A 15,422-nucleotide genomic window follows, 5' to 3' on the forward strand; every position below is an offset into this window, starting at 1 on the left:
CCATCACCAGTGTGGCCAGGTACACAGGCATATAGAGGGTTTTTTTGTTTTTTTTTTTTGTTTTTTTTGTTTTTTTTTTTTCCTGCTTTTTCTTTAATACAGTTGCCATCTTACATGATATACTGTTAGGTGCCTTCTTAATAGCATCTAATCTACTTTTTTGTTGTACCAGTCAGCATTCTAGGATAGAACTCTTATTACCATTCATTATTACCATCACCATGGTACTGTTCTTAAGTACCATACACCTAAACTCATGGTTGGGCCATAATTAATGGGTAGTGGTATTTTCTAAAAATGGATTAATGCACACATCCAAACCACATTAAATTTTCAACTTAAGAGTTCATACGTACTCTATTTCCTTTCTATAGTTGCTATCACTTCAAACTGTAGTTCTGAAATCCAAGAAGTAGGAAGAATGCATCAAGAAGAGGCATCAGGGGGCACCTGAGTGGCTCAGTGGGTTAAAGCCTCTGCCTTCAGCTCGGGTCATGATCCCAGGGTCCTGGGATCGAGCCCCGTATCGGGCTCTCTGCTCGGCGGGGAGCCTGCTTCCCCCTCTCTCTCTGCCTGCCTCTCTGCCTACTTGTGGTCTCTGTCTGTCAAATAAATAAATAAAATCTTTAGGAAAAAAAAAAAAAAAAAAGAAGAGGCATCAGTGTGAACAGAAAGCCAAGAAGGCATGGTGTCTGTGTTGGGAGGTCCATGACATTCACAGGGCTGTAGCATCAGGAGAGCCCTGGGAGACAAACCACTGGGGCCTTAAAATAGGTGAGCAGAGAAAGATGGGGCTCTGGTGTGTGTAAAAGTCATGTTGGTGTTGAGATAGCTGCAGCATGGTGATCACCAGCCTGAGCCAAGGCTGCAGGGGTGCCAGGAGATCACTCATGTAGCCGGAACATTTCTGACACCCATGCCAGGGACCGAAAGTGCACCTCTGGAAATGGAAGGAGTGCTCCTTTCTCTTGCAGTGTCCCTCTAACAACCTCTACTGAGAAAGTTTAACATTGTGCTCACTTGTAAAAGAAATTTTTAAAGGAATTATGTGCATTATCACAGAGCATGTATTGAAGGGTAAATTTGGCATTGAGAGGTAGTAAATAAATAATTGCTGTGAATATGAAAGAATGATACATGTTTTTAATATTTAGAATTTATGCCACTAATATCTTGATACCAGTTGATTCCCTTCTGTAATAACCTTTGAAACCTGGATATTATTTAACTCTTACTGAGTAATTCAAAGTCATATTCTGCTAAATCATTCTCCATAACATTTTTATTCATGCTGCCATCACATATTTTCACAATTTTTTGGTAAAGTTATGGTCATTACCTAAGAATCTATATATTCCAGTATGTTCATAGTGAAACCTAACTTATCATTTAAAGACGACTTACAAAATAGTAATTTTAAATATGTTCAATTCACTATTTCATTTGATTGTGTAATCCGTGTAAACAGCTTTTTATTTTCATTTAACATTCTAAAAAGTTTGCAGTTCTAGATGTTTTCACAATTTGGTTTTAATTCATTTTGTACAGCTGCTCAGTCAGCATGTGGCCGATAACACATCATATGCCTTGTCACATAATCTGGTGTGATTTAGTGAGAAGGAGAGATCGTTCCTCTCAGGGACTGAGGTGACTCAGGACACCAAGACAGTTGTCAGTTCTTAAAGTTTTGATTGTAAAACTTCTTCAATAAATGGATGTATTTGACCTGTTCTGCACTATGATTAATCTTGAAGGAAACATATTGTCAACTTATTCCAAGTAGTCTTTTTGTTTTTGTATGTTCTCATTTTGAGTATCATAAAACCTTGAAAAAGGGCCTGTTACTCTTTGAATGTTATTACTTAATCTTGAACATTATTCCTCTTAAAATACTATGTATTTCTGACTATTTGATATTTTATCCTATTTCTTATTCTTAGAGATTAAAATATTTCAGTTGCCATTTATACAGTTTCATCATATTCAAAAAAATCTTGAAAACTTATATGTTAAAAACCCATACATATGAGTATCTAGAATTTTGGTCTCAAGTAAATTGAATTTTTTTATTTTTCAGATTTAGATTTTTTATTATAAAAGCTTGAGAATTTGCCAGATAAAATTCGCAGTTTGCAGACAGAAATGGAGCCACATACATGTGTGTCAGAACTTAAAAATCACATCTGCATATTTGTACTCTACATTTTTTATAATCCATTTATCTCAACTTTGATACATTTGTACATTGTGAACATATTGCATTATACAAGATTCTATCAAATTTTTAACAGTAGGGTGAATCCCAGCATGATCTGACTCAAACCTTCATTTTATAGCTGTAAAATGAGCTGAGGTTTCAATAAATCTTAAAATATAACTTTTTTTAAGTATTTATTTCATCAAACATTTATTGATCTGCTATATCTAAGATTATCCTTAATGGGTATAATGACTCAGAAGGAGGGATATATTGTCTATTTTCAGCAAAAAAAAAAAAGACTAAGATATTATTATGTATTGCTTTTAGTTGATTTTTCCTTACTGCCTTTCTGATTTTTGCTTGTCTCTCAATGGTGTCAGGATTCAAAACTCTCATTCTGATCTCAGTTGTTATAGGCTTCTTTAAAATGGGGGTTATGGTAAGAATTGGTAGGAAGACAAAAATTTATCTTCTAATTTAAATTGGAATTCATAACCTGTGAAATTCATTAGTAACCTATGATATCAGTACTTGATTTGAGATAACAGGTTAGGAGAGATGGTTAATTCATGTGGCCAGAGTCAGCTGTATTTAAACCTTCGATCAAAATAGAATTACAATCCCAAGACCTCCTGTTGAATTACTTTCCCTCAAGTATCCCCCATTTTCTAGTTACAGAATACGCAGGCTTTATATTTTAACAGTTATACCAGGTGACTCTTCTTTGTTTGCACGTAATTCTGAGTCTTACATAAATACCTCAGTAGTTCTTCTAAAGAAAACTGGTAGTTATTTTTAGAGAAGTCGCTGGAGATTTGGACAGAAGAGCACATAGCCCACAACCCTGCAAAATGTCTTCTAATTTATAGTGGAACTGAGTAATATCTGTTTCTTCCATTTTTATTCCTGAGTGCCTAAAAGAGGTAAGGGTTTTCTAGTGTGAATATTGCTTTGCCACGATGATTTGAATTGTGCTTGACTTTCAAACAATTAATTTATTCTTAAAAGATGATATCTAAGAAACATGCAATTCAGTTTTTGCTTTAGCAAGATTGCCTGTTTAATGTAGTTTACTAATGTTTCTTTTGGCTTTTGCACTCATTATTGGTAATATCAGATACAATTTAGAGTTGTTAAATTTAGTAAAAACCCTAAGATTATTTTCTATATCAACTACAAAAATTTAGGAGATGTGACATTTCATGGGCAGAGACTAATTTTAAATAATTTTTGTCAGTACTTAATAACCAGGGCTTTGAATGTGGCTGCCTGCAGTGAGGAACCTGGAAGCTTAAGATTCACTTGCTTCATAGTAATTCTGACTCTGAGAGAAAGAAAGGAATTTCAGTAAGCAGTTAAAGTGAAGTAAATATTTTGATAGAAAGAGCACAGGATACTCTGGGTACATTTAGCAAGAGTCTTCTAATTTAGTGTGGGGCCATTCTTTGTGGAAAGAAGAAAGGAAAAAAAATGTTTCAACTAAATGGAGTATCAGAAACAAAATAACAGGGAATAAAATGGAATAGGCATAAAGTGAGGACAAAAACTGAACTTGGAACTTGTCCTGTGGGCATGGGATGCCACTGAAGGGACTTTAGAAGAGGTTAAAAAAAAAATAGGTTTAAGTTTTTATGTGAAGATAGTTGTGTTTAAATCCAAAGGTAGTTGTATTTGTTCACCAATTATACAAACATCTGCAAATGCTTATCAGATAATAAGTTGGACTGTAGGTCTAAAAAGCCTTCTGAATTCAAGAGAACATTTTTCTTTTGGGGAATTTTGAAATTGCTCATCAAGATAATGAAAGCCATGGATTTTTTTCCTCAGATAAATGCCTTCCCCTCGAGGGTGCCTGTGTGGCTCAGTTGGTTAAGCATCTGACTCTTGATTTCAGCTCAGGTCATGATCTCAGAGTTCTGGGATCAAGTGCCACGTCAGAGGAAACATTTAGAACTATAATTCCCTGCACCTCCTTCCCTGCTTGTTCTCTGGTTATAATTTTCTATGAAGGACATTTGCTTAAGATTTTAAAAAAGGAGATGTTACTGTTCTCTGGAGAACATCTACGTATTAAACGTCTTTAACTTTGGCTGATTTTAAATGTTTTTCTTTATTGCTTGTTTTAAGAATGTGATTATCATGTCCTCAAAATTGTCTTTGTGTTCATTCTGCTTGTGATTTGTTGAGATTCTCAGGTGTATGGGTTAATATCTTTATCATATCTGAACAATTTGGGAGTCATAATCACCAGAAATACTTTATCTCCTTACCTACTCCATCTAAGAGTCCAATATTTCTGTGCTTCATTATAGGTAGGACTCATCAAGTTCACTAATCTTTTCTTCTTCAGTGTCTAGACTGCTGTTAGTTATACCTAGTGTGTATTTAAATTTCAGATGCTGTACTTTCATTGTAGAAGTTCGATTTATCTTGTATTTTTTATTTTCCTTCTCATTGTGTCTTGTTTGTGTCTATGTCTAAATATTTTAACATCTTCATAATAACTGTTTTAAATTTTATCTGCTCTCTATCATCCCAGTTACTTCTGGCTATCTTTCTGTTTGTGATTTATCTACTGCTTACAGATCATATTTTCTTATTTCTTTATGTCCAGTAATTTTTTTATTGGCTTTGAACATTTTGAATGTTATGTTTTTGGATGTCTGGACCTTCCTTTAAAGAATGTTAGAGTTTGTTTAAGCAGGCAGTTACTTGTGGATATTTTTATTCTTACAGACTTATTTCTGATGCTTTGTTAGGGTAGATATCCATAATCTATAATCTATGACTGGTTTGTCACTTCACTTTATACCTTAAGTTATGGTCATTCCTGGATCTCAGTTGATTTCCTTGGATGATTAATTGATGGTTGATGCTAAATATTACTTGACGGTTGATGTAAAATATTGTTCAGCTCTGTGTAAGCTACAGTTTCTTAGTTCATGGTTTTATTTGTTCTTTCCTTGGTGTTTTTTCTTTTTCTATCCTCCTGGAGTATGCCCATATTCTTATTCAGCAAGGAATTTAAGAAGACCCACATGTAGATTTGTGGAGTTCCTTCTCTGCTTATTTTCCTTCCCTCTGTTATTCAGCCTTGCAAATCCAATTCAACTTCTGTGAAATCTTATCTATGTACCTGTGGTCAGCTAGACCACTGTGCTTTGCTCCTGGGTCCTCTCTGCGCCAAGGTATAGGAAGCACCTTGAGTTAGTCAGAAAACCGGACTAATTGGCAGGACTTATCTCATTTGCTTTACTTCTCTCAGAGCACTAAACTAACTGCTGATTGTTCAACAAATGAAAATAATTGTTTCACATATTTTGTTCAGATTTCTAATTCTGGATTGCATCTTTGAAGGATTGAAGTTGTATAGAAAAACATATAGTGCAGGGCACCAGGTGGCTTGGTTGGTTAAGCATCTGACTCTTGGTTTCAGCTCAGGTCATGATCTTAGGGTGGCGAGATTGAGCCCCGCGTTGGGCTCCACACTCAGCATAGAGTCTTCTTGAGATTCTTTCTCCCTTCCCCCCTGTTCCTCTACCTGCTCAGATACCCTCTCTCTCTGTCTTTCTAAAATAAATAAAATCTTAAAAACCACAGTGGGGCAGCTGAATAGAATTAAGGATTTCTTATATGTCTTGCTTTGGCAGGGGGATTGCTGTTAAAAACTATCAGTGGGGTAGGAGGAAAAAGCAGGAAAAAGGGAAAACAGGAGGAGGCATTAGGATGGGAACAGAAAAGATAGTATGTTCCCTTTTCATTTGTTGATTTTGAGGTAGCAGAGTCAAATGGATATGTACTATCAGAAACTGAAGCCTAGTAAAGAGGTCTAAGTTAGAGATTCAGGTACTAAGTAAATAGTTAAATATTACATTAGGCAACAGAGCAGAAAAAAAAAAACAACTTTGGGGTATCAAGAATCTTATGGGGGCGCCTGGGTGGCTCAGTGGGTTAAAGCCTCTGCCTTTGGCTCAGGTCATGATCCCAGGGTTCTGGGATCAAGCCCCGCCTCGGGCTCTCTGCTCAGCAGGGAGCCTGCTTCCCCTCCTTTCTCTCTCTGTCTGCCTCTCTGCCTGCTTGTGATCTCTGTCTGTCAAATAAATAAATAAAATCTTTAAAAAAAATGAATCTTATGGATACTATTTGTTCTGCCTTCTTTATACTAGTACCTTAAAATATTACTGAAAAAGGAAATGTCCTGGATCATGGGGATCATTTCTTTAAATTGAAGCTATGTTATCTATGGTTTCTTTAATCAAATATGACAAATTGAATTGCCCAAGGGAAGAGCCAAGTCAAATTTCTCTACAACATAAAAACAACAACAACAAAACACACACACACATACAGGAAACAAGAGTATGGTGTAAACATGGGGAAGCAAAAGAAAGCAAGAAAGTATGTGACCAAGAAGTGAATGCTTAGACTCCAAGATCAGGGGCTTAAGCAGAAGGATAGAATTAACCAGTCAGGAAATGACAGGTGTCGGCAAGGATGCAGAGAAAGGGGATCCCTCCTACATTGTTGGTGTGAATGCAAGCTGGTGCAGCCATTCTGGAAAACAGTATGGAGTTTCCTTAAAAAGTAGGAAATAGAGATACCCTATGACCCAGCAATTGCACTACTGGGTATTTACCCTAAAGGTATGAATGTAGTGATCCGAAGGGGCACGTGCACCCCAATGTTTATAGTAGCAATGTCCACAATAGCCAAACTATGGAAAGAACCTAGATGTCCATCAACAGACGAATGGATAAAGAAGATATTATATATATATATAAAGCAGCCATCAAAAAAAATCTTGCCATTTGCAAGACATGGATGGAACCAGAGGGTATTATGCTAAGTGAAATAAGTCAATCAGGGGCACCTGGGTGGCTCAGTGGGTTAAGCCACTGCCTTCGGCTCAGGTCATGATCTCAGGGTCCTGGGATCGAGGCCTGCATCGGGCTCTCTGCTCAGCAGGGAGCCTGCTTCCTCCTCTCTCTCTGCCTGCCTCTCTGCCTGCTTGTGATCTCTCTCTGTCAAATAAATAAATAAAATCTTTAAAAAAAAATAAGTCAATCAGAGGACAATTATCATATAATCTCTCTGATATAAGGTATTAGAGAGGCAGGGCAGGGGTTAGTGGGAGGGAAGGGAGAAAAAAAATGAAACAAGATGGGACCAGGGAGGGAGACAAAACCATAAGAGACTGTTAATCTCAGGAAACAAACTGAGGGTGGCTGGGGGTGGTGGGGGGAGGATAGGGTGGCTGGGTGATAGACATTGGGGAAAGTATGTGCTATTGTGAGTGTTGTGTATTGTGTAAGACTAATGATTCACAGATCTGTACCCCTGAAACAAATAATACATTATATGTTAATTTAAAAAAAAAAAGGAAAGTAAAGAAAGATCCCACTGCACTCAAGGAAAGAGAAGTCCCCCAACATCTTTCCTGGTTATTCTTCCAATATAACACACAACTGGGCCTACCTTACCACATCCTGATTGATACCAACTTTATCACCTTTTCCATTAAAGCCAAACTTGACTTAGTAGAGCCAATGATGGACTTTTTTTTTTTTAAGATTTTATTTATTTATTTGACAGAGAGAGAGATCACAAGTAGGCAGAGAGGCAGGCAGAGAGAGAGAGGGAGAAGCAGTCTTCCCGCCGAGCAGAGAGCCTGACATGGGGCTCGATCCCAAGACCCAGAGATCATGACCTGAGCCAAAAGCAGAGGCTTAACCTACTGAGCCACCCAGGTACCCCAATGATGGACTGTCTTTGTGCCAAGTGTATATCCTTTGTATAACTGTGTAATGGCTGAAATTGAGAAACGGGCAAAATTATTGAGTGGTTCTAAGGGTTGCCAAAGATCCAAGATTTGAACTATTACCATGCACACACAAAGGAACCTATGCAGATGACTGCTTAGTTCAGAGAGTAACTCAGCACGAGCGCTACATTGTGGTCACAGTTGACTGGGACCTTAAATGAAGGATTCAGAAGTTCCCTAGGGTTCCCATCATGTATTTCTAACCATAGGTACAAGATTGAGCAGATGCCAAATGATTATGGATCCCCTCGGTTCTAATTCTTAAAAGAATGCCTTCCTTTACCAACTTTTTCTGTTGCCAGTTCCTGTTAGCAATATGCTATAGCATGAATTATTCTTTTTACTCTTTACTCTGTTATGAGCTGAGTTTGGTTAAATACACTCACCTTTTGATGTTTTGATACTTTGTATTGTTTTAAATATTGTATCTTTTAATAAATCAGATGATTGCACATATTTTTTAAAAAAGTAAATTTTCAAAAGGGACATATTTCTAAGGAAATTGATGTGTTCCTGAGAGTCATGTGTGGCATTTAAAGAAAATTGCCTATAAGTAAACATATAATTTGTTTATTCAACATATTTACTGCATCCTATTACGTGACAGGCATTGTTCCTAAGAGTCAAAGATACAGTGATGACCAGAGAGCCAAAGCTCTTACTCTCATTTTACTGAGATATGTAGAAATCAGCAAATAAAATTAGTGAGTAAACATATAAGTAGTTATAAATGCCATGAAAAATAAACAAGGTAAGGCAATGGAGAGTTCTATGAAGTGGTATTTTGATACTGTGATTAAGGCCTGAATAGAGAATTGGTGTTCCCATGCAGGGGACAATGAGTGCAATGACTCTAAAACAGGAACTAGCTTTGTATTTTCAAAACAGGCAAGAATATCAGAATATCCAGAAAGGAATAACTAAGTAGATAGAATGGATGTGATCAGTAGTTCACAGTTATGGGAAGAGTCCTTATTAATGAATTCTTTTTCCACAGAAACCATTTTGGCTTTTTTCCTTAGTGGAATGAGAAGCAGCCTTTGGGTGGGGGAGGGTGGTGACTATGAAGCGATGCAATCTGATTATTGTTTTCATACTATTGTTTGAGGAGGAAATTTTGCTGTAAAAACAGTAACGGAAAATTATATGTTAGAAGGTGACATGGAGAGAAAAAATGATCTATTTCAAGGAGGGATTCTAGAAGACTCTAAAATGGAGATATTTGATCAGAATCCTGAATGAAGTAAGGGAGTGAATCCTGTGGAAGTCTCTAGGATGGATATTCTGGGCAGTTGCTTTTGAGGAATAGCAGTAAGTCCAGTATGGCCTGAATAGGGAGTCTAATGGGGAAAATGAAAGGCAGTAATTTTGGAGACAGAGATATAGGGCAGGTCATATAGTGCCTTTTACCCCATGGTAAAGTTGTTGAGATTTTTTTTAGACAGATTTGAAGGTTATTGAGCAGGGGAGTGACATGCTTTGTCTTTTGCTGAAAGCATGATGCCATTTCACCGAGGTGATTTTCACTGCCAGGTAGCAAATAGTTTTCAGAAGGAAAAAGGGGAAGCCGGAATGCTACTTCTGAAATTATCGTAGGAGTCCAGTTGAGAGATGGGGGTGGGGGGCAAAGTCATAATGGCTCTGCAGAGTGGGCAATTTGGGATAAATCTTATGTTAGATTCAAAGAACATGAAAACAGATTGCATGTTGAGTGTTAAAGGAGTCGAGGAAACTCTTTTTAATAGGATTTTTATATTCTTTTTCAACTGCTGATTTACAGATTTGTGGTCATCGTGTTTTTTTGTTTCCATTTAATCTTTTTCCTCTGTCAAGCCTCAGGATGAAAGGATAAACAACAAATAACCCCTCTCTCATGCTTGCCCTCATTTCCCACTGTGTTATTTTTTCTTCTCAGATGTACATATATACTGCTGCACATAATTATACATTTTTGTATGGAGAAAAATAGAACATTCGATGCCTGATGAGCATCACAATAAACTTTTCTCATAAGTAAACTTCCTTACGGTGCCAGACACAAAATGTCAAGGAGTTCTTTAGCACTTTTCCACAGACATCAATGTTTCTATTCCCTGCTCAGCAGAGTTCTATATTCAGTGACATTACAAAGTCATTTGAAGGGAAGTTGCCTGGTGAGTGAGAAGATGATAGTCTTCTTCGTCTTTTAAGTAACTGAAAAATGTTTCAGCAAGACAAATTTCACAGTGTTCTAATTCATTTTTTTTTTTTTTTCTTTCTAAGTGGAAGTCCTCTTCTAAGTGAACATTTGAAGATCGGAAACCTAAGAAATGTCCTGATAACTGCTAGGAAAGAGAGAATGTCTTTCTATATTCTTCCAGTCTCTCATTAAAGATACTGAATATTCTAAGAGAGGATGTCTAATTCTAGTAGGGCGAGGTTGCTGATTCTGTTTTACATTTTTGGGCAGTACACAGTAATACAAAATAAACTATCTCTCCCCAATTCCTTTGTAATTTCAATTCAGCTCTACTGTACTCACATGAAATACATTTAATCTAGGTCTTGCAGAATAATTAGGTTCTCAAAGAAAGGAGACTGGGGAAGACACACCAAGAGGCATAAGAAGCTGCTCAGAGTAAGTGCTGTCAAAGAGAAACTGCATCCAATGGAGTTAAAAAGGCAAGGAAGATTTTACTCAAGATTACTGCGGTAGGGGTTGAGACTACTACAATGGTAGAGAGGGACCTAACTCAACTCCACTGAAACAAAAGATGGAAATGTTTGTAATGGTTAAGCACTGGGTTAAGCTAGTAGGAAAGAACTGGAGGGCTTTAGAAGGGAGATTGGTCAATGTGATTAGTGTTTGGTAATCAGTGCTTAGCAAAGTTAGGCTCCTACCCTCCCCACAGAGTGAGATATAGGGGATCTGTCATCCTGCTGATTTCGATTTCAAAGGGATGGCTTTGTGGTCCTGGGAAACACATTCATGGGCTGTAATCCTAGCAAGAAGCTGAGTGAAGATTTGCATTTCAGTGGAACAGAGAAATAATTTAAAATCACAAGTTTTTGTTTTGTTTTGTTTTGTTTTTGTTTTTTTAATAAGTGACCTAAAAAGGGGGAGGTCAGAGACCTATAATCAAGAAGTACATTTTCTGAAGTTTACTGGAGCTGAGGGGAATGTTAAGGATGTCTTGGTCAGAGCAGGAGAAACATGGCTGCTGAATATGAAGTCTGAAGCCCTTCTTTTGAAATGACTTACTCATAGTACTATTACTAGAAGATTTTCTTGCTTTTGACAAGGAGGGTAGGTTGAAGGGCTAAGAGGGAAGACTAAGGCAAACTGGTGAGGAAGCTACTACATCAGTCATACACACCAGCTGGTAAAGACCTATTATGATGTCAGAAGCCATGCAAATGAGAAGATATATGAGCATAGAATAACTAAGTGAAACCAAATATTTCTCTATTATCAATATTTCTGGTAGCAACCAAACTTCTCTGTCATTTAAACTTAGTTTTGCTCATTTTGATTACCCTGCATTTGTCAGCATTTTAAATAGCCACATGGGGCCCACAGATTTAACAGACAGATGTCCATCAGTTAAAGCAGAAGATGAGTAAAACTCTTGAGCCATTTAGTTACTGAAGATTATAATTACCTTGGCATTAGAGTTCCTAGGGGTTTATATAATTCCTGTCCATTCTCTGGATGGTGATCTAATGGTTTTGCTTCTGACATGAAGGATGCTATTCCTAATGTTCACGGCAGATTAATTCACTAGAGAAAGGTGAGTGACAATGTACTGCCAGCGGTCATGATTGCCTCTTCTTGGCTGCCATTTAGTCTGTTGTTTCATGTTTTTAGCATTAAGAAAACTTTTACTAGTTTGTGCCAACAATGCTTTCCTGGGGAACTTAATTGTCTGTGTCTGTCTGCAAAACAGACTATGACTGCAGAAGGCACAAACATGAGATATGTAGGGTGTCACATGATTGCTTCACTTTGAAACACATTCAAGAAAGTTCATTTAGGATTTCTAAATGAATAATGTTGTCAATCTTAGTTTACTCTAGGATAATTTACTGGATAGCTTTCATGACACCGAAGAAAAATAACTGCCATACTTATTCTGGTTTTTAAAAAATAGCTCTGATTCGAAACTATTATTAGAAATTTATTTCATTTCCTTTTTGTAGTTCATCTCTTTTCTGAAATACTTCTTTGTCCTTCTGTTTCTTTTGTATGAGCAAAGTGACTCATGACAGCATAAATTATTAGGTTAATTTTGGGAAATGAATGAGATTTATTGAATTAAAGATCCATACATGGGTAGAATATATTTACCTCTAAGTTGGACATAGTTAGAACTGGCTATGCAAAAACTTAATATCAGTCTTATGCCATTCTTTGATTTTTGTATTGAAATGCATTATCTTTATCCTGACCACATTCAGACACTATAACTGGGTAGTTCTATGTGTGTATAAATGTAATACATTGGATGTAATACAGTGAAAAAAATTTTCTACTTAATAAGTAAGAGATAAATAAGATCCAAGCTGGCGGGACTAAGAACTGGAAATAAATGTGAGACCTCAAGATGTAGAATTCTTGACCTTCAGCTCCTGTGACCCATTATTGATTGCTGAGCTGCCTGTCATGGGAAGACTGAGTGGAATTCAGGCTAGTCAGAGTAGTTCAGACTTTGATGACACAAACAGCCTTTTTTGTTTACAGAATATTGTTTTAAAAATACATGTTTTTTAACTTCTTAAATTGTGTATAAAACTTTTTAATCTTTAAGAGTACAGCTGAATTGTGTATTTGGATTCATTTGGCTCATACGTGAGCATGTAGTTTGTTATTTCAGGGAGTAATAACAGCAAAATAAATTGATTATAGAATACCAGATTTGTATAATAGTTTATGCAATAATGTAAATTGCATCCACATAGTCCACATTGTGCTGGTGGTCTCTTAAGAGACTTCTGAGGGAAAAAAACACACCTAAATTCTTTTATTCTTCATGAAGATGACAAAAACATCTTCATTCATATAACAAATATGGATATAGTACTATCATGTACCACATAGCATGAAGTCAAACTTAAGGTAGGTATAATCCTTGTTATTATATAACTTCTTGTTTGGTATTGTGACTAGTAAACTAGGAGGAAACAACAGTTGACCATCGTTTTATGGTGATATGTGTCAAGACTTTTTATACATCATAAGCACTTTTTCTGTTGCAGTAAACTAGAGAAATGTTTTCCTTCAAGTGCCAAGCCTTTGCTTGATTTTCTGCCCCAGAGGAAGGTAATCAAAGTTATGATACTGAAAGAGGGCTAAAATGAATGGATAGTTATTAAAAGGGATTAAAAAGAGAAGTACGTGTATTTCATACTCAACTTCTGTTCCAAAGAGCAATATTTTCATTAATGAATATTAATGTATAAGGGTTAAATGTTCAGAGTAGAAGCATGTCTATTTTTAGGGTAAATTTTTATGAGTTAGGAGATTATAATATATCCATGAAACCATCAAGTTAATTTTTTCAGTCTCAAGTGTATCAATGTGAACAGAATTTCTTTTCCCATTGAATTGTTTGGTGCCTTTATAGTAAATCAAATGATTCTGTCCGTTTGGGTCTATTTCTGTCCTCTATTATTTTCCATTGGCCTTTTGTCTACCCGCATATGCTGGAACTACACTTTCTGGATTACTATAGCTTTATAGAGGATCTGGAAATTAGGTAGTATACGTCATCGAATACTGTTCTTTTCAAAGTTGTATTGGTTATTCTGAGTCCTTTGCTTTTTCATATAATTCCTTAGAGTCACCTTGTCATTTTCTACCAATATGCTTGCTACAATTTTGATTGAGGTTTCAATAGATTTATTAGAGCAGTTGGGGGATAATGATATCTTAACACTATGGAGACTTTCAGGCCATTATTTTCATATATCTCCTTATTTAGATCTTCATTTGCTCACAATTATCTTTAGAGTTTACAGTTTGGAAATCTTATACATCTCTCTTTACATTCATTTATAGTTTTCATATTTTTGCACATGATATTTAAAATTTTCTTTTCCAATTATTCATTAGTAATAAATAGAGATACAATTGATTTTTCCATACTTTGACATTGCTAAATCTTGTTATTTTTAATTGTTATTTTTTGTGGTTCATTTGTAAAGTCCTTGGGATTTTCTACATAGAAACTGAGAATAAAGGTAATTTTATTTTTTTCTTCTTAACCTGTATACTTTTGAGGTCATTTTCTTCCTTTTACTAGCTAGGACTTGAGCACAAAGTTGAATAAAACTTGCACGGAGAGATATCTTTTCCTTCTTCTAGAATATAGGACAAAAAGGACTGAGTTTTTGCCAATAAGTATCTTGTTCACTGAGATGTTTTTGAAGATACCCTTTATCAGATTGAGGAAGTTCTACCTATTCTTACTTTACCAACAGTTTGCTTTCATAAGTAATGTTGAGCTTTTTCAAAAGTAGTTCTTCATTTAAGGTGATTATGAGTTTATTCCTTTTTTCTGTGTTTGGTAAATTACATTAATTGATTTCTGGATTATGAAGTATTCTTACATCTTGGAATAAATGTGTTCATTTGGGTATAAATGCCACTTCTGTGTTATGATTTTTACATATTGCTGAATTCATTTGCTAATATTCTGTCCATCTACATTCATGAGGCACACTGGTTAACACATGAACATAGACATTCTTTTTTTTTTTTAATTTTTAATTTTTTTTATTTTTTCAGCATAACAATATTCATTATTTTTGCACCACACCCAGTGCTCCATGCAATCCGTGCCCTCTACAATACCCACCACCTGGTGCCCCCAACCTCCCACCCCCCACCCCTTCAAAATTCTCAGATCGTTTTTCAGAGTCCATAGTCTCTCATGGTTCACCTCCCCTTCCAATTTCCCTCAACTCCCTTCTCCTCTCCATCTCCCCTTGTCCTCCATGCTATTTGTTATGCTCCACAAATAAGTGAAACCATATGATAATTGACTCTCTCTGCTTGACTTATTTCACTCAGCATAATCTCTTCCAGTCCCATCCAGAACATAGACATTCTTATAAGCTCTTTGTGAAGTTGCTACTGCCTTATCAGTTTCCAGAAATGTTTGTGAACGATTGATACTATTTCCTCCTAACATATTTGATTAAATTCACCAGTATAGTTATTTGGATATAGTGTTTTCTTTCTGGAAAGGCTTTTAATTATGAATTCAATTTCTTTAATGAACTTAGAGCTATTCAAATTTTCTTTTTTTTTCCCCTTACATCAGTTTAAAAAAATGTTTTCAAGTAAAGTCTGTTCAAATGGTGGTTGAACAATTGGATATTGAAACAGAAGAAAATGAATGTTGACTTCTAATTTGTATT

The 15,422-nt window shown here is 36.0% G+C and overlaps 1 pseudogene; it reads left to right on the top strand.

The window, feature by feature from the left end:
• Nucleotides 1-6,572: 6,572 nt before the first annotated feature.
• LOC125094737 (rRNA-processing protein FCF1 homolog) lies at nucleotides 6,573-8,279 on the top strand (annotated as a pseudogene).
• The last annotated feature ends 7,143 nt before the right edge of the window (nucleotides 8,280-15,422 follow it).

This window comes from Lutra lutra, chromosome 3 (assembly GCF_902655055.1).
Source record: "Lutra lutra chromosome 3, mLutLut1.2, whole genome shotgun sequence".
NCBI classification, from domain to species: Eukaryota; Metazoa; Chordata; class Mammalia; order Carnivora; family Mustelidae; genus Lutra; species Lutra lutra.